Source organism: Crotalus tigris, unplaced genomic scaffold (genome assembly GCF_016545835.1).
Source record: "Crotalus tigris isolate CLP2741 ecotype Arizona unplaced genomic scaffold, ASM1654583v1 scf7180000018172.2679963, whole genome shotgun sequence".
Classification (NCBI taxonomy): domain Eukaryota; kingdom Metazoa; phylum Chordata; class Lepidosauria; order Squamata; family Viperidae; genus Crotalus; species Crotalus tigris.
In genome coordinates this window covers 810454-837976 of record NW_024096864.1, presented here as the reverse complement: position 1 = coordinate 837976, position 27523 = coordinate 810454, and the positions used below count along the sequence as shown (strand labels likewise).

At 45.1% G+C, this 27523-nt stretch overlaps 1 protein-coding gene across 1 annotated transcript in view; it reads right to left on the bottom strand.

Moving 5' to 3' along the window:
- GAB3 (GRB2 associated binding protein 3) overlaps positions 1-27523 on the bottom strand; it is an 88362-nt gene that overhangs the window by 59566 nt on the left and 1273 nt on the right. The window lies entirely within an intron of this gene.

The following is a 27523-nucleotide window of genomic DNA, read 5'->3' as shown; positions in this document are numbered from 1 at the left end:
AAAAAAAGAAAGCGCCATCAAGGTCCACAGAGAAAGATGGATGCCAAATCAATTTCCCGCTGAAATACGGCTTCTTCTGAAAGTTCACTACACTGTTTTGCAGTGTATATTTAGGTATGTTTGTAAACAAATAATTCTACATGGGTTATGTTGTGGCTGCGATAAATAAATAAAATGGGATAAACCTGGTAAGAAACTAGTCTTCCACATATCTGCCACTGATTTTTTACCCAGCAAGGTTCTTTAGTATAGGGGTGTCAAACTTGCCACGTCACGTGACGTGTCGTGACGTACCGCCGGAGCTGGGGTGGGTGCGGCTTCTGTGTGACACATCTGGCCCACGGGCTGGCAGTTTGACACCCTGCTTTAGTAGGTTCAACAATGGCTTCATAACTTAAAATGAGCTTCCACTGGAGACAGTCCAACTAATCAAGGAGAGAAGCAGCCTAGAACTAAGGAGAAACTTCCTGAAAGTTAGAACAATTAACCAGTGGAACAACCTGCCTCCAGAAGCGGTAAATGCTCTAACACTGGAAGTTTTTAAGAAGAGATTGGACAGCCATTTGTCCGAATGGTATAGGGTTTCCTGCCTGAGCAGGGGGTTGGACTAGATGACTTCCAAGGTCCCTTCCAACTTTATTATTATTGTTATTGTTGTAGTTGTAGTAGTAGTAGTAGTAGTAGTAGTAGTAGTAGTTGTTATTATTATTATTACTATGATTATTTTTGTAGCCCACCATAATCCCCACTGCTAAAACCTAAGAAGAGAATGACCGGCAGCAAAGTGGAGAGACTCCGTTACAGTGGTGAGAGCTGCCACTGGAAGAGCTTAAGGACCTGGCTGGAGGTAGATGATTATAGAGAAAAATCTGCCTACGTGGTCACTAAGAGTCAACACCACTTTGATGATATACAGTCAACCAATTCAAAGTGTAGGGCACATCGCTCATTATCCTAAAACAGCAAAACGTCTTCAAAGAAAAAAAAAGGAAGTCCAGTTGCCTCCTGAAAAAGCATATTTGGGACAACCTTACCTGGATAACTGTGAATCTCCATAGGCATCTAGAACAGGGGAGGTTCCTAACCCTGACAACTTTAAGACAGTGGACTTCAACTCCCAGGATTCCCCAGCTGGCTGGGTATTTCCCACATTGATTATGTGCCATTTTTAACCTCTAGTGCAGTGGTTCTCAACCTGTGGGTCGGGACCCCATTTGGGGTCGAACGACCATTTCACGGGGGTCGCCAAACAACGCAGTCCGCCATTTTTTCCCCTTTTCCTTAGCTGTGCTACTCCCTTTTATTCTATTGGCTTTTGAAAGCCAATAGAATAGACTCTCTTGAATAGAGTCTAATTCTATTGGCTTTCAAAAGCCAATAGGAATTGTCCAGGCTGTCTCTGCCCTGCTGAGCCCGCCAAAAGTCCCATTCTGCAAACGGTGCTGCACCAGTTGAGTAGTCTTCGACTTACGACCGGTTGAGTAGTCCTCGACTTACGACCGGTTGGGGGTCGCGGCATTAAAAAGGTTGAGAACCACTGCTCTAGTGACTGCATAGGTCAGGGGTCTTCAAACTTGGCCCTTCCGTTGTTGGCTCAGGAATGATGAGAGTTGAAGTGCACAACTCATCAAGGGGCCATAGTTCCCCACCTCTGGTCTATGTGGCCACTAGGGGCTGAAAATGGCACCTATTCAGTCTATCAACCACAACATCATCAATAAATAAACCCCCCTTTGATTTTCCCTCTCCAATTGCCAGGCTAGGGAAACAGATCCTGAGCTCCTCCGTCTGAGAACGGGGCCCAACCCCTTGGCCTCAATGCTCTGGAGCTCCATGGGTGTGGAGCCTGGCCATCAAGGTTATCAGCCCTAGCCAAGTCTCAAGCCCGAGAGAAAGAAATGGGAACCGTCATCTACTTCTCATCAACGCTGGGATGTAGGCAGACCAGCTTCAACTTCCCAGCAGGACTTGGGCGGGCAGACACAAACACGTCAACAAGTTGTTTCTTAGAATGCTTAGCCCTGAATTTCCATGGAAGGCTTCTTCTTGCAAAACTGATAAACTGAAGTTTAAAAAATAAGAGGGAGGGGAGAGGCGGGAGGAGTGGTTATTTTATTTTATTTTTTATCAAATTGCTCTTTCAAAAGGTTGCAACTTAAAAAAAAAAACAACAACAGCCAGCCAGCTCAGTTCAGTTTGCCCTGATTGTCACTTAGTCATTGTCTAATATCTTCTCTGTCTCTCTCTCTCTCTCTCTCTCCCCCTCCCTTCCTCTCTTTCTCTGTATCAGCATATAACCGGATTATGTCTCAGCAGAAATTCCCAGATGTTCTCTTCCAGGCAAACGCTTCTGGGTTCCGAGTTCCCGCTGCATAGTTCCCGCTACAGTTAAACTAACTGAAAACCAAATTCCGTACAAAGTAAAAACTGGAATGTCAGAACAATTGCAAAACCATCTTCAATTGGGTGAGCTCTTTCGTGAACAGGATGGGCAAATGAACATTTCTTTCACGGTCAGTCCTCAATTTACAATCATAACTGGGACCAGAATTTCTGCTGCTAAAGCCAGGCAGTTGTTGAGTGAGCCACACCTGACTTGAAGCCTGTTTTGTCATGGCTGCCAAGTGAATTTCTGCAATTGTTAAGTGAATCATGAGGTTGTTAAGTGAAGCCGGCTCCCCACCACCACCACCCATTGACTTTGCTCGCCAGAAGCTGGCTGGCAAATGGGGATCACGTCAGCCCAGGATTCTGTAACCCAGGATGGCTGCCAAGGGCCCGAATTTTGACGGTGTGACCTTGGGGAGGCTGTGACAAGTCATTAAGTGTGAGATGTTCCTTTTTTCAGTCCCACTCTTAACAATGAAATGGTCGCTAAACGAATTGTGGTACTACGAATTGTGAGGACTACCAAGGTTGAAGTTTTGTCCAGGAATCTTTGTTTTGGGAAATGATAAATGTGGAAAGAAATCACCACTTAAAGTCACCATTGGCATTCTCTTGTTTTTAACTACAGCTCCTCTCGCTTTGCAGGACCTGAGAGATGAATGCTTATCTCTTCTTTTGCTGGGTTTCTACCCAAATTCTGTGTCTCGATCTGCGGGCTCTACTTCTAGCTGTCTGGGTGTTTCCCTTTTTCTTTTAGTCAGCAAAACAAACAGCCACCGCACCATGTTCATTAGCACAGCAACTATTTTTTTTAAAAAATAAAATAAAATAAAAAGCAAACACCCACAACAAAGTGAAATATTTGCACCCGACCACAATGAACAAAGGGAAACAGCAAAAAGCTCACACCTGTGGCTGAAACACAAGACAAAACAAAACAGTTGCTCCCTGGGGAAGGGGGGAGACAACAATTTGTAAGCATAAGCAAGTGTGAGGAGACTGGCCTAAAATGGGGAGGGGGGACAGGGACAGGTTACTTGAGGAACCATCTCACCCCGCCGGGATGGGCAGAGGAGCCCTGCTGTGGGTACCGTCAGCCTGATTATTCTGGCTGGTGGGGTCCAGGAGGAGGGCCTTCTCTGCTGTGGCTCCTGCCCTCTGGAACATCCTGCCCCCCCACTCCCAAAGTGAGCTTGGCCCCAACCCTCCTATTCTTCAAGTAAGGGCCTAAAGATCTGGCTTTGCCAGTCTGCTTGGTGCCCCAGTGGGGCATCAACACAATGAAGGTGGTTGAGTAATAACAGATCCCACCTCCCCACTCGGTCCCCGTGTCCTTGGTTTAAATGTCTGATTTTAACTTTTTATGTTTTAACTGTATATTTGACCTGTGGTAAGATGGGTGGCCAATAAATTTTAGAAAGAGAAAGAAAGAAAGAAAGAAAGAAAGAAAGAAAGAAAGAAAGAAAGAAAGAAAGAAAGAAAGAAAGAAAGAAAGGAAGGAAGGAAGGAAGGAAGGAGGGAGGGACGGAAGAAAGGATGGAGGAATAAAAAGAAAAAAGAAAGAAGGAAGGGAGGAAGGAAGGAAGGAAGGAAAGAAAGGATGAGGAAGAAAAAGAAAGAAAGAAAGACAAAAAGGAGGGAGGAAGAAAAAGAAAGAAAGAAAGAAAGAAAGAAAGAAAGAGTCCATCAAAGGGTATACAGGCTTGATTGCATAGTTGTGACCATCATCTGGACTTCCCTGGGACTCTCACCTTAGATGTCCTGGGGGGTAGGTGACACGGGGATCAATGTCTCAAGTAAAGCAACTGGGATGTAAACATTACTGAAAATAGCTTTCGCGGTTTTGAAGAAAGCGCGACAGAGAACAGAAAGCTTACGAAGCTGCAGCCCGTGCACCTCCTTTCTTTTCAGTCAAAGTAAAACTGTTGCTTGCTACTAATTTCAGCTTCTGCAAAGAACTGATTCGGAGCAAAGACCGAAACCAACAGATCACTGGCATCCATAACAAGCTGAAATTTCCTCCTGGCGATAGGATGTGTGATGACATCACAACCCAACCTTCATCTCTTGCAAATGTTGGAAGAATGCATGAGCTTGGCCCAGCAGGGTCAACCTAGGCCAGATGGCTGATGTGACCTTGCAAAGGAAGCTCCAGCATGGTTTTTTTTCTCTCTCTCTATGACTGCACATCCCCATAAGTTTAAATATGGCTTAAAAGTGCCACAACTGGCTGAGTTTCTATAGCAAGCTGAGCTGTGAACCATGGTTTACAAACTGCATTCAAATTTATCATGTTCTATGAATCATGACTCAGCAGCTAAGCAAAACACCCCTAATCCTGTCACTTGCTGAGAAAGAACATTTAATAGCTCGCAAAGAGCTCTTGACATGCAGGCAAAGAGCTAGCATCTGCAAGTAAGTTATCCAATTTCACATCAACGGTATCACCTATGTCAACGATACTGCCTCTCATCTAACAGGCATTAGTCTACAAACCATAAATGCGTAAAACAAACGATCAGAACTTAATACATATGCATCAAGAAGAGCTTGCATTAAAATACATCAAGATAGAAACCTGACATGTATCAAAAGCTACAACCTAAGGAGGGGCCAAATTATTTATCAAAGCACCTGAAGGCAGGACAGGAAACAATGGATGGAAACTAACCAAGGAGAGAAGCAACCTAGAACTAAGGAGAAAATTCCTAACAGTGAGAACCGCCAACCAGCGGAACAAACTGCCTTTGGAAGTTGTGGGTGCCCCATTACTGGAGGCTTTTAAGAAGAGACTGGCTAGCCATTTGTCAAAATAATATAGGTCTCCTGAGCAAGCAGACCACTAGATGACCTCCAAATTCTCTTCCAATTCTGTTATGGTTACTGGTGCCTAATCAAAACACAAAGTCAACACAAAACAGGGTTTTTTTTTTCATTTTTCTTACTTATGACCGTTGCAGTATCCCCATGGTCACGTGATTTACATTCGGATGCTTGCCAACTGGTTCATATTTATGATGGTTGCAGCGTCACGTGGCCATATTTTGCATCCTTCAGATGAGCAAAGTCAAAGGGGAAGCCAGATTAACAATTGCGTTACTAACGTTAACAACTGCAGTGATTTGTTTAACAGAAGTTGTAAAATGGGTCAAAACTCACTTAACAAATTTCTCACTGAGCAACATAAATTCTGGGCTCACTTGTGCTTGTACACTGAGGACTACTTGTACTACAAATCTTGCTGTGAGCTGTCAGGATAAGCCAAGTATTTAAGAACTTTTCATGGAAGTCCTGTCTTGTAGGAGGTTCAGCCAATGGCAAGTGAATTTGATTGTAAGGAATCCTTTCAACTCAATTTCTGCTGTCCTTTATGAGTGGAGTTGTTTGTTGGTGGTTGAGGGCTAATCTCATTAGTTAGTACTTGTTACATATTTACAGTAACATGTCATCTTGTTTGTGTTCTTGGAGGTTCCTCTGCGACAAATTGCTGCTGAATGTTTGGACCTGTTTCTTAGAGGTTCAACATTTCATAGTATAATAGTGCAGTCTTTACAGAATTGGCTGGAAGAGGCCAACGTGGGCCTCAATTTCCCCCATGTCTGTTGGGACACCCCAGTTACAAAGAGGACAAAGCTTCTTTTCGGGAGTTCTTTGCAAGACAAGAGTCAGGGTGCAGGACTGAAAGTCCATCCTGCACCAGATAATCTTGCTGTCTTGTCAACTTGGAAGAAAGGGGAGCTATGAATGCAACAAGCCAGTCAATTAAAAACACAAACGAGCTACCTACAAAATACTTAGATAGGCCTTCAAAATAGATTGATCATCATGAAGTTGGCATTAGTCATCACAAAGTTGGGATTAACAACTTCTTGGGGTTCCTGGAAAGGCACACAACGGTGGAACCAATTTCTCTTTTCACTAGTAGGATGTTTCTCAACCAATCAGAGGCAATCTGGTTGCGCTTTCCGTTAGGCGGTGCGTTGAGGTTGAACAGCCTCTTCCACAGAACTGCCGAGTTCCAGAAACACCAGTTGTAAATAACAATTACAACTACATTTCCACTCTTCCCCAAGATGGTGACCTCCAGATCTAGGGGGACTATACGTGCCAAGATTTCTATTTAGCCTGGATTTCAAGCTAGCCAGGCATCCTGGGAATAGCCATCTCAGCTTGGGAGAAGCATCGCTCTCGTATTTATTAAAACCTCTGATGAATATTGAGCTCAGTAATGTTAAAATTTGTGTGAGAGTGAATGGCATTCTCTGAAACAAAACAGAAATGTAAAAAAGGGGTATGGGGCACCTTCCGTGTTTGGTTTCCTTGCATTTAACAGAATAAGTCTTATTTCAGTTTATCAAAATGGAAAACTTCCTTTCCCTCTTTCTTTTTTCTTTCCTTCCTTCTCACCATCATTCCCTTTCCTCTGTCTTTCCTTTCCTTCCTTCTCACCACCCTTCCCTTCCTTCTTTTTTTCTTTCCTTCCTTCTCACCACCCTTCCCTTTCCTCTGTCTTCTCTTTTTTTCCCCTTCCTTTCCACCATCCTTCCCTTATTAAAAAAATTATCTTTTCCTTTGACCAAAAGGTTCAAAAGCAAATTCTCTTTCATGAAATTAAAGAGCAACTGCTAGGTAAATGCAGTTATTTTAACATAGTACGGTACTAATTTTGGAATGGTGGTGCATAGCTTTGTGTGCAGATCTCAGATTCCCCCCCCCCAAAAAAAAATCTGCAGGCAAACCACAATTTTATTATAACAAAAGGGGAAAAGAAGCCTGGACATGTTTGAAGGGATTTACATTTAATTCAGATGGGATGAAATAAAACCAAATTTAATGTTTAATTGTCTTGGTCTCACTCACTAACTGGAAGACATGTTGTTCTAGAGTGTGGATGATGTGCTTTTGATTGATTACATGCCATCAAATTGATCTTGATTCTTAGTTACCCATAGGACTCTCCATGTGATGATCTGTTCCCAATCTGTCCCTTCCTGTCTTCCAATGGTCATTATTAGTGTAACTGAGTCCTCCACTGCTGATGATCCTCTTCTTTTTCCTTCTAGCTTTCCCAAATTTAGAACCTTCTCCAAAGAACTGGGTCTTCATATAGTGGGTCCAAAGCAAGGTCATTTGAGCCTGGTCATTCTCTGGGTTGATTTGTTTGTTGATCCGTTATCTTTTTCGTTGTTGTTGTTGTTGCTCATTGTATTCTTAGAAGTCTTCTCCAATCCAAAGTTCAAAAGCATCAATGCCCTTTCAACTTTGACTTCTACAGAATGTCCCCTGGGAAAAGCATGGCCTCTACTTGACCCAGGCGAAAGGTTAGATTAAAAGAGTGCATGATGGGAAGAGAAACAGTGCCCAAGTGGGGAAAGAGATGTTCCTTTCTCGTTTCTTGCATGGGTTTTGCTTCCCAGATGATCTGTCAGAGGCAACTCCAAAGAGCAGATACTTCTCTCAACACAACAGAAATAGCCAACTTTCCCACTGGTTACTCCTCTTTCTGTCACCAATAGACAAACTATCTTCATTTGCAATGAAAAAGCACATCTAATTTTCCAAGTTGCTTCATTCTTTCCTCTGGTTCTTCACCTTTTCCTCCAGCTGTTAACCAGCGTTCATTGGCCACTCTGTCTTCAATGGATTCTTTGTGAGGTGTTTTCCCTCACAAAGAAGCTTTTTTTTTTTTGGAGGGGGGAATTTCCACAAGTTTTGGAATTCCCCCCAATTCTGCTCACATCTTCCCTCATCCACAGAAGGAAGCATAATGTCGGTTCTTCACATTCAGAGATTTTTTTCTATGGAAATCTAAAACAGGGATGTCCAACCTTGGCCCCTTCAAGACTTGTGGACTTCAACTCCCAGAATCCCCTGGGGAATTTTGGGAGTTGAAGTCCACAAGTCTCAAAAGGGCCAAGGCTGGATGCCCCTGGTCTAAAATCTACAAAGTAAAGTATGAAAAAACAGGGCCCTGATTTTAAAAAAAGTAGGGGTACATTTAACTTGTTTTACCTTACGTTAGGCTGAGCATTAATTTGAACGCTTTTTTCCCTTTCTCAAAATGTCAAGAAGGAACAGCCCCTTATTTATCAGCCAATTCCACACGTGTGGTTGAGGGCTGAACGTGTCTACCCAGCCTTCCAGTTAATCCTGGGGTTTATTTTGAGTGCAATGTCAAATTGCTTAACAGACAGATAACGGTCGTGTCATGCGTAAGAATCCTCCGTAACCGAACAAAGTTCTCATTCTTCTCTCTCCTCCAGGAATTGAAACTTGAAGAGGAAAGCATGATAAACGAATCTTGAAAAAGAAAGAAAAGTTAACAAAACAACTGTAGATAAAGTGTTAATGGGGGCCCTAAAAACCACCACGTTGGTTTTCCTGAAGAGGGTTTTGATCACACAGTTAGGAAAGGAGATAAATGTATGAGGGAAAATCTTGTTTTCTTCTTCCATTGCCCACCAAGAGCACATCTGAAGTCCTGCGTCTCTTTTAGAAGCCCTCCTAGCAGAGGCAAAAGACCAGGTTCAAACGTGGAAGTCCAATTAAACTGATTTGTTGCTAAAAAGCCTATGAACACAAATCTACTCAGCTAATATTATTCTGGCACTAGATAAGGGTCAACGGAATTCGAGAGGGATTGGATTCAGTTCATTTGTGGCTATGTACTGGTTCTAGGCCAGTGGTGGCGAACCTATGGCACAGATGCCAACGGCGGCACTCAGAGCCCTCTCTGTGGGCACGCACACCGTCGCCCCAGTCCTAGGCCTTCAGCTGGGTTTGATAAAACCTTTTCGCTTTAGGCCTCCGCCGCCGTGTGCAAAAAAAAAAAGGTTCAATCAGTCAATTTCAACTTCTCACGGGAAAAAAAAAAGATCTTGCAAAGTTGAAATTGATTGATGGAACTTTTTAGTCCCACCCAATCTGCCGTTACCACTGCAGCATACACCCAACTGGCCACACCCACCCAATGGGCCACACCCACCCGGCACTCGACGATGCATAAGTGGGTTTTGGGTTGCAGTTTGGGCACTCAGTCTCTAAAAGGTTCGCCATCACTGTTCTAGGCTGATTCCTTTTTTGACTCCGCCCCCAGGTTCTGCTACTCCCTCCCTTACACCTCTAGGATCCTAGTTAGTGGCCTTGATAGCAGACTTTGGTTGCTTGATTCCTGAATAATGAAACTGGGACTTTTTCCATTTGGAGGTGGGAAACTGAATATTGACTAGTTTAATCCCCAGAATAAACTAAGCAAATTTCGTTTTCAAAAAAAGCAATCACCACACCACACACACACACACACACACACACACACACACAGAGCCAACTGGCTGTGTTCAGCATGTTATAGGAAAGCAGCCAGGGTTTTAACAGACGGTGTGAATTTAGTGACCATCAAAAAACAGTCACTAAATGAACTGTTGTAAGGACTATCACTAGAAGTATGAATCACAGAGGTGCCCAATCTAAACAAATCTACTAGCTCCACTGTGGTCCAATGCATAATAATAATAATAATAATAATAATAATAATAATAATAATAATAATACGATGATCCATAATAATAATAAAGTTGGAAGGGACCCTGGAGGTCATCAAGTTCAACCCCCTGCTCAGGTAGGAAACCCTATACCATTTCGGACAAATGGCTGTCCAGTTTCTTCTTAAAAATTTCCAGTGTTGGAGCATTCACCACTTCTGGAGGCAGGTTGTTCTATTGGTTAATTGTTCTAACTGTCAGGAAGTTTCTCCTTAGTTCTAGGTTGCTTCTCTCCTTGATTAGTTTCCATCCATTGCTTCTTGTCTGCCTTCAGGCGCTTTGGAAAATAGCTTGACTCTCTCTTCTTTGCGGCAGCCCCTGAGATATTGGAACACTGCTATCATGTCGTCTCTCGTCCTTCTCTTCATTAAACTAGAGGCACAGCAACTTACAGAATCTGGTTTATCTTCCTGACAGACGTATGGCTGAATACAAAATCCTGCTCTGGTGGGAAAGAGGCGTTGTGACCTCAAGGAATGTGGATTCCTTGCTGGTAGCCTTTGCCATTAATGTCATCCAGGCCAGGCAATAGATCTTCACCACTGTAAACCAACTGCAAAGGACAGAATTAGCAACTGCACTGGCGCACACAAACAGCTGTTTCACAGGGTTGGGTGGATTCTACCGTATACACTAATGGTGATTCTAGACAGGGTTTGTTTATAACCCTGGCTAATCCCAAGGAGTTTGTATAAGACAAGAGCTATGAAATATGGGTCATTCGCACAATTTATATTGTTTGCCGCACGAGAAGTTTAGATAGGAAAGGCAATTGCTTTACGACATCAGTTCTCAACGTTATTATTATTATTATTATTTGTAAGCAAAGGGCTGTATGGGATGATTCCTCCCTGCCACCCTCCCTAAATAATCTTGTGTGGTCAGTTCTTTCCATCTGTACTGTAACTCAGCAGATGGGCAACTGGCGTGAATAGCCGAGTGGGGATTTGAACTCGTGGCTCTTCAGGAGCAGCCGAGAAAGAAACAGAAAACCTTTCTAAAAAGGCTGAAGCGCTGACATAGATGCCCTGCAAAAACAGGAAGTGAGAATTGCCCGGCTTTTTTATAATCCTATGCAGGGAGCTAAGCCGGCTGGTTATTAAGTAAGTCATGCCCAATTTTACAACCTTTTTTTTTTGCCACAGTTGTGAGGCAACTCACTGCAGCTGCTAAATGAATCATGCAGTTGTTAAATGAATCCAGCTTCCCCCACTGACTTTGCTTATCAGAGGTTATATGGGAAGGTTGCAAATAGCATTCATAGGATCTAGAAGAGATCAACCCCGACTGCTCTTTAGAAGGCCAGATCCTGAAGTTGAAACTCAAATACTTTGGCCACCTAATGAGAAGGAAGGATTCACTGGAGAAGAGCCTAATGCTGGGAAAGATGGAGGGCAAGAGAAGAAGGGGACGACAGAGAATGAGGTGGCTGGATGGAGTCACTGAAGCAGTAGGTGTGAACTTAAATGGACTCCAGAAGATGGTAGAGGACAGGAAGACCTGGAGGAACGTTGTCCGCGATGGGTCGGACACAACTTCGCAATTAACAACAACAACAACAAGGACCCAAAACACTTCAACCATTGTGAACACATGCTAGTTGCCAAGCACTCAAATTTTAATCATGTGACTGTGGGGATGTCAGGCTATCAGTGTGAGGACCGGTCATAAGATACTTTTTTCAGTGCCCTTGCAACTTTGCATGATTGCTAAATGAATGGTTGTAAGAGCTCTCGTGGTGCAGTGGTTAAAGTGCAGTATTGCTGGCTAACTGCCCCGTCTGGAGTTTGATCCTGACTGGCTCAGCCTTTCATTCTTCCGAGGTCTGTAAAATGAGGACCCAGATTGTTGGGCAAAAGGCTAACTCTGTAAACTGCTCAGAGAGGGCTGCAAAGCACTATGAAGCGGTATATAAGTCTAAGCGTTATTGCAATATAAGAGTCATAGTGGCACAGTGGTTAGAATGCAGTATCCGCAGGCTAACTCTGCCCACAGCCAGCAGTTTGATCCTGATCTGGATCCTAATCAAGGTTGATTTAGCTTTCCATCCTGCCGAGGTCGGTAAAATGAGGACCCAGATTGTTGGGGGCAAATATGCTGACTCTGTAAACCGCTTAGAGAGGGCTGCGAAGCACTGTGAAGTGGTATATAAGTCTAAGTGCTGTTGTTATAAGTCAGGGACTTCCTGCACTCTGAAACTTGTAATCCAAAGGTGTGCACCAGGAACGACTTCAAGGAACTTTATCCTGTTTCACCAGTCTTAGCTAGCTCCACCCATGGACCCCCCCCCCTTTGTCTTTCATCTCGATCATGTTCTCACATCCAAAAGCCATACTGAAAAGCAGAGACATCACCCTGCCAACCAAAGTGCATATAGTCCAGGCCATGGTTTTCCCAGTTGCAATGTATGGCTGTGAAAGTTGGACCGTAAGAAAGGCTGAGCGCCAAAGAATTGAGGCCTTTGAACTATGGTGCTGGAGAAGACTCCTGCGAGTCCCCTGGACTGCAAGGCGATCCAACCGGTCAGTCCTAGAGGAGATCAACCCTGACTGCTCTTTAGAAGGCCAGATCCTGAAGTTGAAACTCAAGTACTTTGGCCACCTAATGAGAAGGAAGGACTCACTGGAGAAGGGCCTAATGCTGGGAAAGATTGAGGGCAATAGAAGAAGGGGACGACAGAGAATGAGATGGCTGGATGGAGTCAGTGAAGCAGTAGGTGTGAACTTAAATGGACTCCAGAAGTTGGTGGAGGACAGGAAGACCTGGAGGAACGTTTTCCATGGGGTCGCGATGGGTTGGACACGACTTCGCAATTAACAACAACAACAAAAGTTTGTGTCAGGAGTGAAAGGCCAGGTCTAATTGTGAAGGTCCATTTAAACGGAGCTATTGCTAAAAGCCTATGGGCAGGAATCTTCTCAAGTAACCCTTAGCATTTGCTTAGAGTTAGATAAGGGCCAATGGCATTCAAGGGCGGGGTTGGACTTAGATTGCTTGTCACTACGTAGGGATTCTAGGCTTATCCCCTTTTTCACACCACCTCCAGGTTCTGCCAGCTCTTTTCCTATCACTTTGGTAATGACTTGGGGGGGGGGGTCAAAGGGCGTATTTGCGAGATCCAGCAGAAGGGGAGATCATGTAAAACAGGCGGGCAATGTGACATTACAGGAGATTTCTTTTCCATTTTTCCTACATGGGGAACGTTTTCTCCCATTTCTTTGAGAGCTTTTCTTTTTCTTCTTTTTTTGAAAACTATTTTCAGGGTTGCGTTACAGTTTGTGTGTGTTTCCTGCTTCAAAACGGCAGGAAGCTGCACTGCCGATTTCTGGCAATCGTAGTATGAGAAAGCAGAAAAAAAGGGGATTTGCAGGATCGTAGGCAAATCTGCCGTTCGGGTGCCTCCCCCAAGGGTGTCGCATCATGTGGTTCCTTCCCTTCAGCTTCTTCAAATCTATACGTTACTGAAACTCCCGATTCCTGTAACCTTTAACTGAGCAAAGCTGTGCACAACAAGACAAAAAGTGTTCAACCAAGGTATCTCAAATGGGCTAACTTACAGACTGCACCCAAAATCCAGGACCTATATGACTCTCATGGAATTGAAATTTGACCAATCTTATAAAACATTTTATGACATAAATATTATTATAAAGCAACCGATCAATGTCTATGGAGAGTCTCAATCATCCTGATCAGGAGTCTTCAAACTTGGTCCTTTGATGACTTGTGGACTTCAACTCCTAGAATTCTTCAGCCGGGCACGCTGGCTGAGGAATTCTGGGAGTTGAAGTCCACAAGTCATCAAAGGACCAAGTTTGAAGACCCCTGATTCCAGATCATGGTTGTCCCAATGGTGCTTTTCTTTTTTTTTTTCAAGAGGCCACTGGCCTTTTCTTGCTTTCCTGAAGAACTGAAGAAGCTTCTTGGTTGAGAAGCGAAATGTTTTCAAAGAAAAAAAAAACTAAGAAAGTCCAGTGGGCTCTTGGGAAAAAAAGCACCTTTGGGATGACTACAACAAGTTGGCTGAGGAATTGTGGGGAATGAAGTCCAGACATCTTTAAAGTTGCCAGGGTCGAAAAACACTGCTCCAGACTGTGAGCTAGACCAGAAAGTCAAAGAAATATCCTGAAAGGAAAACAGTGGCAAACTACCTCTGTATTGTTGCCAAGAAATCTACAGCAGTGGTTCTCAATCTTTTTAATGCTGCGACCCCCAACTGGTTGTAAGTTGAGGACTACTCAACCGGTTGTAAGTCGAGGACTACTCAGCTGGTGCAGCACCGTTTGCAGAATGGGACTTTTGGCGGGCTCAGCAGGGCAGAGACAGCCTGGATAATTCCTATTGGCTTTTGAAAGCCAATAGAATTAGACTCTATTCAAGAGAGTCTATTCTATTGGCTTTCAAAAGCCAATAGAATAAAAGGGAGTAGAACAGCTAAGGAAGAGGGGGGAAAAATGGTGGGCTGCGTTGTTTGGCGACCCCGTGAAATGATCGTACGACCCCAAATGGGATCCTGACCCACAGGTTGAAAACCACTGATCTACAGGGACATGCCTAGGTGGTCAATAAGAATCAGGCCAAACTCAGGGAGAGTTTACAATTCAAGCCAAACACATCATTGAGAGGCTACAGGCTAATCTAGTCCCCTCCACACGGCTTAACATAAAAACCCCATTGCTGGAGTTTGAAAAGGGGTCAATAACACATCATTCTTGGATACTGAAAACATGTCATTGAAGATTGTTATACTTTTAGGTTCCTACGTCCAGCAGCCAAATTAATTATCCAAGAGAAATGCCTCTATTGATCAGTCTTGGGTCCAGAACACCAACGCTCTTTGCGCAAACATTTCTCCCCCCCATTAATGGGAGCAAAAGCTCATCTAAGAAGAACCAACCCCCAAAGCATTTATCGCTATCTAAAACGATAAAGGTAGCATCTTCAGCTGCCCAGCCCGATCCTGCTTTTTCCAGCTGGCTTGGCCCAGCTTCCTTCTGCCAAAAGGCTTTCGTAATTCATTGAATGTTAGAGCTAAATGGCAGATGATGTCAGCAAGGACAGGATCCCGAGCCCATATGAGCGAATGAAGAAATGTACAAGGGGCTGAAATCTTTAACTCCTCCCAGGCTGGCTGATTGACAGGTTTTCTTGGAAGGAAAAGGAGAAAGATAAATGGTTGACCGGCTATGCATTCGTTAGCAGGTAAAAAGGATGATGCTCAGATCAGTGCTTCTCAATCTTGGCAACTTGAAGATGTATGGACTTTAACGCCCAGCATTCTCCATCCATCCATCCATCCATCCATCCATCCATCCATCCATCCATCCATCTATCTATCTATCTATCTATCTATCTATCTATCTATCTATCTATCTATTCGATCCTGACAGGGCTCAGCGTTCTGTCCTTCTGTGATCACTAAGGGAGGACCCAGATTGTTGGGGGCCATACAATGACTCTGTAAACCACTTAGAGAGGGCTATAAAGCACTGTGAAGTGATATATAAGTTTAAGTGCTGTTGCTATTGCTAAGTGCTATTGCTACTTTTTGATCATTAGAACATGAAAACGTCAACAGTGACTTGCTGAATGGGGCCCCTGCCCCATCAACGCCACCGGTCTGTTCTCGCAGCGGCCAATCAACTGCACAATGAAGCCCACTGGTCTCCCAGCCTTCAGAGGCAGTTTTGCTGCCATCAAGATGAATCTCCATTGATCCCCATGACTTTCCTAATAATTATTGTTCATTGATCCGACATTCTCTTGATCCGTTATCATTGGTACGAACATGGCAGCTGTGACTAGTGGAGCACTGTCACCCCCTCCTCCAAAAAAGCATGTCTTTGCATTAACAAGCCAATGAGCCAAGCCATATAAACCACAAAGAACAATTGCATACTTTCAATATGTTTATTTTAATGATTGTTAGGCTTGCACTGCCTTTACTTCAGTTATCGCTAGGATACTCTATAATGCTCTTCCCTATAAGATTTTCCAACAATCCTGTAAGGCATGTTGGCCAAAAGATACCCTGGAAGCTTCCACAATGGTGAACACAGAAGTGGACTTGAACCAGGACCTTTCAGATCCTAGACCAACATCTTAATCACTCTTTGGCAATTGCCAAAGAGGTATCTTTCTTACCACCAAGACCCAAGGCCAAGATGGACCAGCTTTTAAGACAGTGATGGCGAACCTTTTAGAGACCGAATGCCCAAACTGCAACCCAAAGCCCACTTATGCATCGTTGGGTGCCGGGTGGGTGTGGCCCATTGGCTGGGTGTGGCCAATTGAGTGGACGTGGCCCATTGGCTGGGTGTGGCTGTGGTGGTAACGGCAGACTGGGTGGAACTAAAAAGTTCAATCAATCAACACCAACTTTGCAAGATCTTTTTTTTTCCCCCGCGAGAAGTTGAAATTGACTGATTGATTGAACCTTTTTTTTTTTTTTGCACACGGTGGCGGAGGCCTAAAGCGAAAAGGTTTTTATAAAACCCAGCTGAAGGCCTAGGACTGGGGTGACAGCGCACATGCCCACAGAGAGGGCTCTGAGTGCTGCCTCTGGCACCCGTGCCATAGGTTCGCCACCACTGTTTCAAGATAAACAGATCTTGCTTCCTCCCACACTTGCTGAAAAGAGTGGATCTTGTCTCTCCCAGGAACTGGAAAAAACCCAAGTTGTGACCTCAGCAAATTAAGATGAGCAAAAGTTCAGCAGGGTGAATTGCTCCTGGATTTCCAGGTCATCTGCTTCCGTTCCAACCAAACAACCTGACCTGGTGACCTTTTGAGGGCTGTTTGCATACGGAGGTTCTCATTTTGCTTTGAAGAAGGGGGCATTCATTTCTAGGAGGCACTAAGAACTGGTTAACATATTACCAGAAGCCCCCCCCCCAAAAAAAAAAAAAGCAGAAGAAGGTCAAATGACTGAAACTTCTGCTTTTAGAATTGTTGCTGTAGAAAGAAAGAACTTGGAGAATCCAAGTAAGTAGGCGGGGAAGATGGTCTAGTCTTGGTTCAATGCCACATACACACACACGCACACACACACACCAAAATCACACAGCGCATAGCCTGTCAGATGTTTCTCTTCCATCAGAAACCTCTTCCACCAGCAAAAAAATAAATAAAAAATGGACCAGTTCATTTGTTTATGGCCAGGGGGATTTTAGCAAGGGAAGGCTTTTAAATAAATCTCACCCATGTGGATTTGAAGAAGGCCTAAACACTATGGAGATCTGAACGACGGAGCTCACAAATGCCCCTATAAGGACATATTGATTTTAATCACAACTGCCTCTTTGCTAATCTTAGATAACCAGCTCTGAGGCAATAACCATTGAATGGGGAACACAATACTTTCTCCTCTTTATTTAGAACATAGTAGGGGCTGAAGGGACTTGCAGAATACATAATAGGGAGGAAGGACTGGAAGAATGTAATTATCCCTTTAAAAAGAAGATTCTGAAGACATTATATATTCCTTAACTTTAGCTTCTTCTTCCCCCCCCCCATTTTTTGTATTTATTTTTTTTTTGGTTTCTCCTCTTTCTTTTTTTTCCAATTTGTCTTTTGTTCTACTACAGAAACAAATTCTTAATAAATGTAACTACATAAATAAAAGAAGCATAGCAGTATTTACTTTATAGTGAACTTTAAAAAAAGGATACAGGTAGTCCCTCAACTTATCACAGTTCTTTACTGACCGTTCGGAGTTACGGCACTGCAAAAGGTGGATTTATGACCGTTTTTTCACAGTGATGACCTTCGCAGCCTCCCCATGATCATCGTGATCAAAATTCAGACACTTGGCAATTGGTTCTTATTTACTTAACAACCGCGTTACTCACTTAACAACTTCAGCAATCCACTTAACCACTGTGGCAAGAAAGGTCGTACAATGGGGCACAATTCACTTAACAAGTGTCTCACTTAGCAACAGAAATCTGGGAGTCAGTTGTGGTCGTAACTAAAGAACTACTTCTATAAAGTCCCTGTTTGATCTCAAACCCCTATCGAAGTCCCTACGGTCTATAATATTAACAATTACCAATCTGTAACGTAGTAAATAATATAACCATTTTTTTTTTAAAAAAAGGGAAAACATGTTTGCAGATAAATGTGTCTTTGTTCCATAGATCATCCTAGGAATGTAAATAGGTTGGGATGTTCCTAACGAGATGCACCTAACCACAAGGGTGGCCAGAGATTAAAATACACATTGCAAGTTTTTGCATCATGAGGTCACACCAAAAACGTACAAAGGAGAGAATTTGGGGTTCTGGCATGATTTTATCCTTTTTTTCCTCCCACTAGTTCTCCCCACGAAGACCTGCGAATTAAAAGAAGAGAGGTCACTTCCATCGCATGTCAGTTACCAGAACAAGCCTCCAAAATTAGAATTGGTCCTTTGTGCATCTGGAGTGAAACCGACACGTGGGTGGCAGAGCGGAATTCAGTTTCATTTACGCCTCCTCTCTTTTAAAACTTTTAAAGTATTACACTGCAAAGACGCTCTGCGGAAGCGAAAGTTGGGACTCTGGAGAAACACGATCGAAAGACCGCCGATGCTTTTGAACACTGGTGTTGGAGAAGATTTCTGAGGATAACCAGGGATATGGTATACCTTGGAAAAACAAAACAAACACACACACACAAACAAAAAGAGACCGTAGAACTGCTCAATCCAGGGTTCGTTCTCATTCAAGGCAGAATTAAGCAAGGCTCAAATTAATTGTACTTGGATGCACAATATGAAGACCTATCTCTCTTGAGAAGTCCATAAGAGTGGGAAAGATGGGAAGAAAGAGAAGACAAAGACAAAGAGTTGGCCAGCAGCAAGGCTGGATGGATTGTATTCAGAACAGCCCTGGTGGCCCAATGGTTAGAATCCGGTACTGCAGGCTAATTCTGCTGACTGCCAACTGCCAGCAGTTCGACAGTTCAATTCTCGCCGGCTCAGAGATGACTCAGTCTTCCATCCTTCCAAGATTACTAAAATGAGGATCCAGATTGTTGGAGGGCAAGAGGCTGACTCTGTAAACCGCTTAGAGAGGGCCGTAAAGCACTGTGAAGCGGTATATAAGTGTATCGCTACACTGGTGATGGGTGCATCATTGGAAGACCTGAAGGATGGAGACACATCGTATTGGAGATCTATCTATCCAGGTAGTCCTCGACTCACAACTGTTCATTTAGTGACCATTCAAAGTTACAACGGCACTGAAAAAAGTGACCTATGACCATTTTTCACACTTACGACCGTTGCAGCATCCCCGCGGTCATGTGATCAAAATTCGGACGCTTGGCGACTGACTCATATTTATGACGGTTGCACTGTCCCGGGGTCATGTGATCCCCTTTTGTGACCTTCTGATGAGCAAGGTCAATGGGGAAGCCGGATTCACTTAACAACCGTGTTACTAACTTAACAACTGTAGCAAGAAAGGTCTTAAAATAGGGAAAACTCACTTAACAAATGTTTCACTTAATAACATAAATTCTGGGCTCAGTTGTGGTTGTTAAGTTGAGGACTACCGGTATCAGAGGTTTTTGAATCGTTTGGCCCAATAATCTCTTTCCCTGGTCATAAATAATGCTATTACAATCAGAAAAAAACAACCCGATTCTCTTGTTTCACATCAGTCCCTAACTGGATCCACGACTTACAAACTGTTTCATAACAAACTGCTCTATTACTCCCAGGATAGGCCCAAATTACAGTACCTCCATGGATAACTACTCCCAGTTAAAAGAACCACTGATCTATGTGGTTGCTAAGAGTTATCACCAACTCAATGGCTTATAATCATAGCTGCCTGTTTCAAGGAACATTTGACTATTTTATGATATAGAAGAAGCCAAAGTTACTACCAAGCTCAGCTGCACATCCATACATTTGCTTGACAAGTGAAAATTTCCCTATGCCACCTTGAGTCAGTTGAGAACTAGATGTCTTACAGATCTTATAAATGTCAGAAACATCCAATGGAATGGGGAATAGAATAGAATGGAATGGAATGGAATGGAGTGGAGTGGAGTGGAGTGGAATGGAGTGGAGTGGAACGGGGCAGGGGCAGGCAACCTTGGCTCTTTTATGACTCGTGGACTTCAACTCCCAGAATTCCTGAGCCAGCCATGCTGAGGGGAAAGGGAGAGGTTTCCAAGCTGAGCCATGCTGGCTTGGGAATTCTGGGAGTTGAAGTCCACGAGTCATAAAAGAGCCAAGGTTGTCTACCCCTGGACTAGTGGAATAGAATAGAATGGAATTGAATGGAATGGAATGGGGGAATAGACTAGAATAGGGAATAGACTAGAATAGGGAATGGAATGGAATGGAATGGAATGGAATGGAATAGAATAGAATAGAATAGAATAGAATAGAATAGAATAGAATAGAATAGAATAGAATAGAATAGAATAGAATAGAATAGAATCTGGAACGGACCTTAACAGGGCATGAATGATGCAGTTCCACAATATTTGGAGGACAGCCTGCTGGCTGGGGAATTCTGGGAGTCGAAGTCCCCATCTCTTAAAGTTGCCACAGTTGAGAAACAGCCCTACTGCACAAGGACTTGTTTCCTTTATGTTCCCTTCTAGTGTAGCAAAAAGGACAGGAAAGTGTCTGCTTCAAAGTATATAGGGAGCCCTCAAGTTACAACTGGGAGAAGAATTTGTCGCTAGGCAGGGCGATTGCTAAGTACGCCCAATTTTACAACCTTGTCCCCCCCAGGGTTGTTAGGCAAATCGCTGCAATTGTTCAATGAATCAGCTGGTCGTTAAGCGAATCCAGCTTCCTCGATCGTCTTGCTTGTCAGAAGTCGGCTGGGAAGGTCGTTGGAGCCTGTGATGCTGCACCTGTCATCATTACATGCCGGTTGCTAAGCAGCCACATCTTTATCATGTGACCATGGGGATGGTGCAACGGTTGTAGATGCAAGGACCAGCTGTAAATCCCGTTTTTCAGTGCTGTTGTAACTTTGAATGGTCACTAAATGAATGTCGTCACATTGAATGCCCTAATTCAGAGGTCCCCAACCTTTTGGGCACCAGGGATCGGTTCCGTGGAGAGAGGTTTTTCCACGGACCGGAGGGGGCGTGGTTTTGTGTGCTGACTGCATCTCATGGATGGGGCTTTGGTTGTTTGTGCGGACCGGTTGCTGGCATGCCACAACCCGGTACTGGTTCACAGCCTGGGGGTTGGGGACCCTTGCCCTCATTGTCCTCCACCGTCTCCTCTCCCTTAAATTTACATTTATCAATATCACAACACCAATAAGCCACTGATCGTAGACACATCCTACGTCCCGGTTTCTGGGAAGGAAATAGGGATAGAATCAAGATCACGTGAAGTATTGATACCACTCTTCAATGCCTTGGTAAGGCCACACTTGGAATACGGCATCCAGTTTTGGTCACCATGATATAAAAAAGATGTTGAGACTCTAGAAAGAGTGCAGAGAAGAGCAACAAAGATGATTAGGGGACTGGAGGCTAAAACATACAAGGAACGGTTGCTAGAATTGGGTATGTCTAGTTTAACGAAGAGAAGGACAAGGGGGGACATGATAGCAGTATTCCAATATCTCAGGGGCTGCCTTAAAGAAGAGGGAATTAAGCTATTTTCCAAAGCACCTGAAGGCAGGACAAGAAGCAACGGGTGGAAACTAATCAAGGAGAGAAGCAACCTAGAACTAAGGAGAAACTTCCTGACAGTGAGAACAATTAACCAGTGGAACAGCCTGCCTCCAGAAGCAGTAAATGCTCCAACACTGGAAGGTTTTAAGAAGAGACTGGACAGCCATTTGTCCAAAATGGTATAGGGTTTCCTGCCTGAGCAGGGGGTTGGACTAGATGACCTCCAAGGTCCCTTCCAACTTTACTACTATTATTATTATTAAATTGTACTTAAAAGTTATTTTAGTTGTCCTTCTGCAAAGTTCAACATTTTGACAATTTCTTCTTCATTCTTGGTGGGTTCCAGTTCTCCCACTCAGAGGTACTGCATTTGCTGTTAAAAGGACTTTCCTCCGGACAGTTATAAGCCCTCTGAGTTCAAATGTCTGTCAGCCTTGCAAGACCATCCTTAGTTATCCAAACAGAGAGACGGTGAATCTGAATTTGTAGGGAAGCAACACGCAAGCCAATAAAGTCACATCAAAGAGGGCGGTGCGAACGTTCTCATCCACTGGGTGTATTTTGAAACCAGCCTGTTTTTTCTTACCCAGCAATCTTACGGAGTCATTCTTCATTTTTTTTAAGTTGTCTTTGTACAAAAGTGATAAGATTCTTAGAAAGCCAACCGCTAGGGCTATGAGTTCATTGGATAAGCAGATCAAAATAAACCCCCCACCATTGTAGCTCAGCTCCTGGAGACTTCTAAATGCAGATCTCTCTGTTACAACCCAATTTTGCCTCCATTTCCATCCTACCGGGCATCCTCTGGGAGACACAATTAGCGCAAACTGCAAGCTGGCAGTAAGCAATTGTTTGGCAATCGTTCTCCTGATCTCCCGTGCCTTCTTGCTTTGACAGAAGCCACCAAGAGAGGTGATCCAGCGACCAACGCTGTTAAAATTTACCACCCCGCACGAAGAGATCAGAAAATATAACAACCTTCTGTTTTCATTCTGCAGGTCAACTGGATGATTGAGAAGCTGCCTAGACATATCTCCAAGCAAAAGATGAGAAAATTATTTGTATGCCAGAAATCCTGATGAGCAGACTCCAATTTCACGCCACTCAATGTGAATGACAAATGGATCAAACGTCAGCCCATCAGAAATAAAATATCACCGAGAACGAAAGCGCAGCCAGGCGAAACGGAAGCTTTTAAATCAAGAAGAAGGTAGTCCTTGACGTGACAGGTAGTCCTTGACATGACCACAAAGGGGCCCAAAATTCCTGTTGCTAAGCCGGACAGTTGTTAAGTGTGTTTAGCCCCATTTTACGACCTTTCTTAATATAGCCATTAACTGAATCGCTGCGGTGGTTAAGTTAGGAACACAGTTGTTAAGTGAACTCGGCTTCCCCATTGACTTTGCTTTGTCAGAAGGTCGCAAAAGGGGATCACGTGACCCTGGGACACGACGACCGTCATAAATATGAGTCAGTAGCCAATTATCTGAATTTTGATCATGTGACCAGAGGGATGCTGCAATGGTGGTAAGTGTGAAGTGTAAGTCGCTTTTTTCACTGCTGTTACAACTTTGAACGGTCACTAAACGGACCCTTATAAAGTGGAGGACTCTCTGCATGCAGCCAGTCTACCTCTCAGCGTCAAACAGGAGGATGAAGAACCCTATTTCAAGATTAAAAGATTAAAAAGCCTAGGAAATGTTTTCTATGACTTATTTACCTGTTATGGGTATCTCATGCCTGCCACTCAGGAGTTCATGGCAGCAAAAATAGTGCTTTTTCCTTCTGTTTTCCCCACACATCAACCCTGTGAGGTCAACTGAATTGAGACAGTGTACCTGGTGCCCATGACTGAGGGGGAAAGAGAACCTTCTGGTCCACTCCTAGTCCAAGTCTATAACCATTACACCGCATTGCCTCTTAGTCTTCACACTTATGATCACTGCAGTGTGCCTGCATTCATGTGATCAAAATTCAGACCCTAGGCCAGGGGTAGGCAACCTTGGCCCTTTTATGACTCGTGGACTTCAACTCCCAGAATTCCTGAGCCAGCCATGCTGAGGGGAAAGGGAGAGGTTTCCAAGCTGAGCCAGGCTGGCTCAGGAATTCTGGCAGTTGAAGTCCATGAGTCATAAAATAGCCAAGGTTGCCTACCCCTGGCCTAGGCAACCCAGATGTGTTTAGGACAGGTGTGGCATCCCAGGGTCGCATAATCCCTATTTGTGATCTTCCCAGTCAACTTCCGACAAGCAAAGTCAATGGGGAAAGATAGATTCGCTCAAGGAGTGTATGATTCACTTAATAACCAGGGACTCACTTAACAACTGCAGCAAAAGGACCGTAAAATCAGGCATGACTCATTTAATGACCGCTTTGCTTAGCGATGGAAGTTCTGGTCCCAAGTGTAGCCATAAGGTGAGGACTGTATCATCATACAACAGTGATGGCGAACCTTTTAGAGACCGAGTGCCCAAACTGCAACCCAAAACCCACTTATACATCGTTGAGTGCCGGGTGGGTGTGACCCATTGGGTGGGCGTGGCTTCGGTGGTAACGGCAGACTGGATGGGACTAAAAAGTTCAATCAATCAATTCCAACTTTGCGAGAACTTTTTTTTCCCACGAGAAGTTGAAATTGATTGATTGATTGAACCTTTTTTTTTTTTTGCACACAGCAGCGGAGGCCTAAAGCGAAAAGGTTTTATAAAACCCAGCTGAAGGCCTAGGACTGGGGCGATGGTGCGCGTGCCCACAGAGAGGGCTCTGCGTGCCACCTGTGGCACGCGTGCCATAGGTTCGCCACCAAGACATACAACATCATGAGTCTCCAAAGTAGGCATCTGCAGACATCAAAAGAGCGAGCCACTCTTCATCAGGATTTCTGGCATACAAATAATTTTCTCATCTTTTGCTTAGAGATATGTCTAGGCAGCTTCTCAATCATGGTTGGTCCTGGTTGTTGCAAAAGTGCTTTTTCCAAATGACAAATGGACTTTCTTGTTTTTTTTTTTCTTTTGAAGACATTTAGCTTCTCGTTTAAGAAACTTCTTCAATTCAGTTCAGAACTGAAGAAGCTTCTTGGCTGAGAAGCTAAGAGCTTTTTTTAAAACAACAACAACAACAATCCTAGGCTGAATTAACAGAAGGATAGAATCGAGATCACGAGAAGTGATCCTACCGCTTTATAGTGCCTTGGTAAGGCCACACATGGAATAGTGCATCCAATTTTGGGCACCACAATAAAAAAAAAAAGATGTTGAGACTCTAGAAAGAGTACAGAGAAGAGCAACGAAGATGATCAGGGGACTGGAGGCTAAAACATACAAGGAACCGTTGCTGGAATTGGGTATGTCTAGTTTAATGAAGAAAAGGATGAGGGGGGACAGGATAGCAGTGTTCCAATTTCTCAGGGGCTGCCCCAAAGAAGAGGGAGTCAAGCTGTTCTCCAAAGCACCTGAAGGCAGGACAAGAAGCAACCAATGGAAACTAATCAAGGAGAGCAGCAACCTAGAACTAAGGAGAAACTTCCTAACGGTGAGGGCAATTAACCAATGGAATAGCTTGCCTTCAGACATTGTGGGTGCCCCAACACTGGAGGCATTTAAGAAGGGACTGGACAACCATTTGTCTAAAATGGTATAGGGTCTCCTGCTTGTGCAGAGGGGTTGGACTAGATCAGTGGTGGCGAACCTATGGCACGGGTGCCAGAGGCGGCACTTGGAGCCCTCTCTGTGGGCACATGTGCCATTGCCTCAGCCTTGCCTCCCCCCCCACCGTGACCCCCTCCTCTCCAGCAGCCCCCCTGAAGGAGAGTTGGCCCACACAGAGCCAGGCAGCTTAGACAAGACTCTGCTCTCACACCCCATCATGCAGTTGATGCTGCAGGGCGCGGGCAGAGAGTGTGGCCGCCATAGCGCTGCTGGGCTGCCGGGGCGATCTGCGGCAGGCCATGGAGGCAGTGAGTGGTCCTGTGAGCAGGCGGGACAGGGGGGGTGGAGTGGGGGCGGGGCCAGTTTTGGGGCACTCAGTCTCTAAAAGGTTCGCCTCACTGGACTAGATGACCTTCAAGGTCCCTTTTAACTTGGTTATTCTATCAAAAAAAAAAAAAGTCCAGTTGCCTTTTTGGCCAAAAAAACAAAGACATCTTTGGCGCCTTGCTTGGAGCATTTGAATCCGGGTGTTTTGCATGCACGGCATGCCCTCTGCAGCTGAGCCACGGTTCCCCACCCAGGCTCAGCCCATTCCAGCATCGGCAACAGCCCTTGGATTGTCCTCTCTGAGCCCCAACCCCAAGGGCAGCCTAGCCAGAAAGGAAGGCGGTTGGTTAGATTAAAAGAAGAAGGATTTCTACCCAAAGCTTTCTTCCAATACAGCAACCCAACCCATCCTGTCAATGGACCCGCTCTTTAGGCACAAATCTGTGTCCAAACGCAGCATTTCGAGCATTTTGTCCAAGAGAACAGGCTGGGGGGGGGAGTCTCAGCCTTCAGCAGCTAGAACAAAATCCAAAGATACCAGAGATAGCTATTTATACGAGGCTCCCCAGAGACTGGCTGCAATAGTTATTTAAAGTGTTCGCCAAGGCGGGGCTGTGTGTGTGTGTGTGTGTGTGTTTGTGTGTGTGTGTGTGTGTGTGTGAGGGGGGGGTGTTAAACAAGTCGCTGATACACTACAAGCATCCAAAGCCATGGGGAGCGGGGGGGGGAGAAGGGGCCCCGAAACCCTGACGCCTGGATGGGGGGGGGGACACAGCTCCTTCTCTGGGATCGCGGCCTCCCTATTGCTTTCATTTCCCAGGTTTCCAAAAAGGAAGGGCGGAAAACGTAAGCCGGGAGGAGGGAAGCTCCGGGTGGAGGCGAATCTGCAGGATTTGTAGCGCAAAGGGACCAAAAACGGCATCCAGGAATGCTGTGCATCCTGCCACCTGCAACTCGTTCCCGGGCCTCCTCCAGGGAATCTCCCACGGGGCTCCAGACGATGAACCCTCATCTTCCCGGACCTGTCTCCGTGTGCTTTCCACTCTTCTCCACACACACACACACACACACACACCCGTGCAAGCCTGCTAAAGGGGAACAGGACCCACGTTGGTGCTGGCAGCTGCCCAGTGGGGAGCTCCGGAGGGGCTCGAGCGAGGAGGGGGGAAACTGGGCCGAAGAGGGCCCACGCGGCCCGCCTCACGGAGAGCAGGCTCCGGAAAGGCGTTGGTTCCGGCCCCGCTCGACGGCCTGTTGACGGACGGGCTTGGTCCAGAGGCGGGCGGGCGGGCGGGCGGGCCGGGCCAGCTGCTGCAGCCCCGCCTGAGCAAAACAGCGCTCCCCTCCCCTTCCCTTCCCTTCCCCTTCTGGCGGGCGGGGGGCTTTCCAGCTGCCAAGGGCGACTCAGCAGCGTCGCTGGCTGCCAACTCATCCGAATGGGGACTATACCAATCACACGCGACGGTGCGTTTTGGGCAGGTGTGTGTGTGTGTGTGTGTGTGTGTGTGTGTGTGTGTGTGTGTGTGTGTGTGTGTGCGTGCGTGCGTGTGTGTGTGAGAGAGAGAGAGAGAGAGAGAGAGTGTTTTGGGCAGGGGTGTGTGTGTGTGTGTGAGAGAGAGAGAGAGAGAGAGAGTGTTTTGGGCAGGGATGTGTGTATGTGTATGTGAGAGAGAGAGCGAGTGTTTCTGTGTGTCCGCGCGCGCGCGTGTGTACTGGAAAGCAGGTGGTTTCATGAAGAAGCATTAAAGCAAGCCAGGCTTAACGCGCGGCTGCTTCTCAACTCTTCTGCCTCCTCACAATCTCCTTTTCAACTTTCTGCCTAAGGGTAACGTCAGAATCCGAAATCTATTCCCCCATCACCACCCTCCTCCGGTCCTCCACGGACCCCAAGCAAACACCCCTCCCCGATGTCGCCACAACACGCATCTCTCTCCCTCCTTCCCTCCCCCCCCCCAAACTCTACCAATCACCCCATCC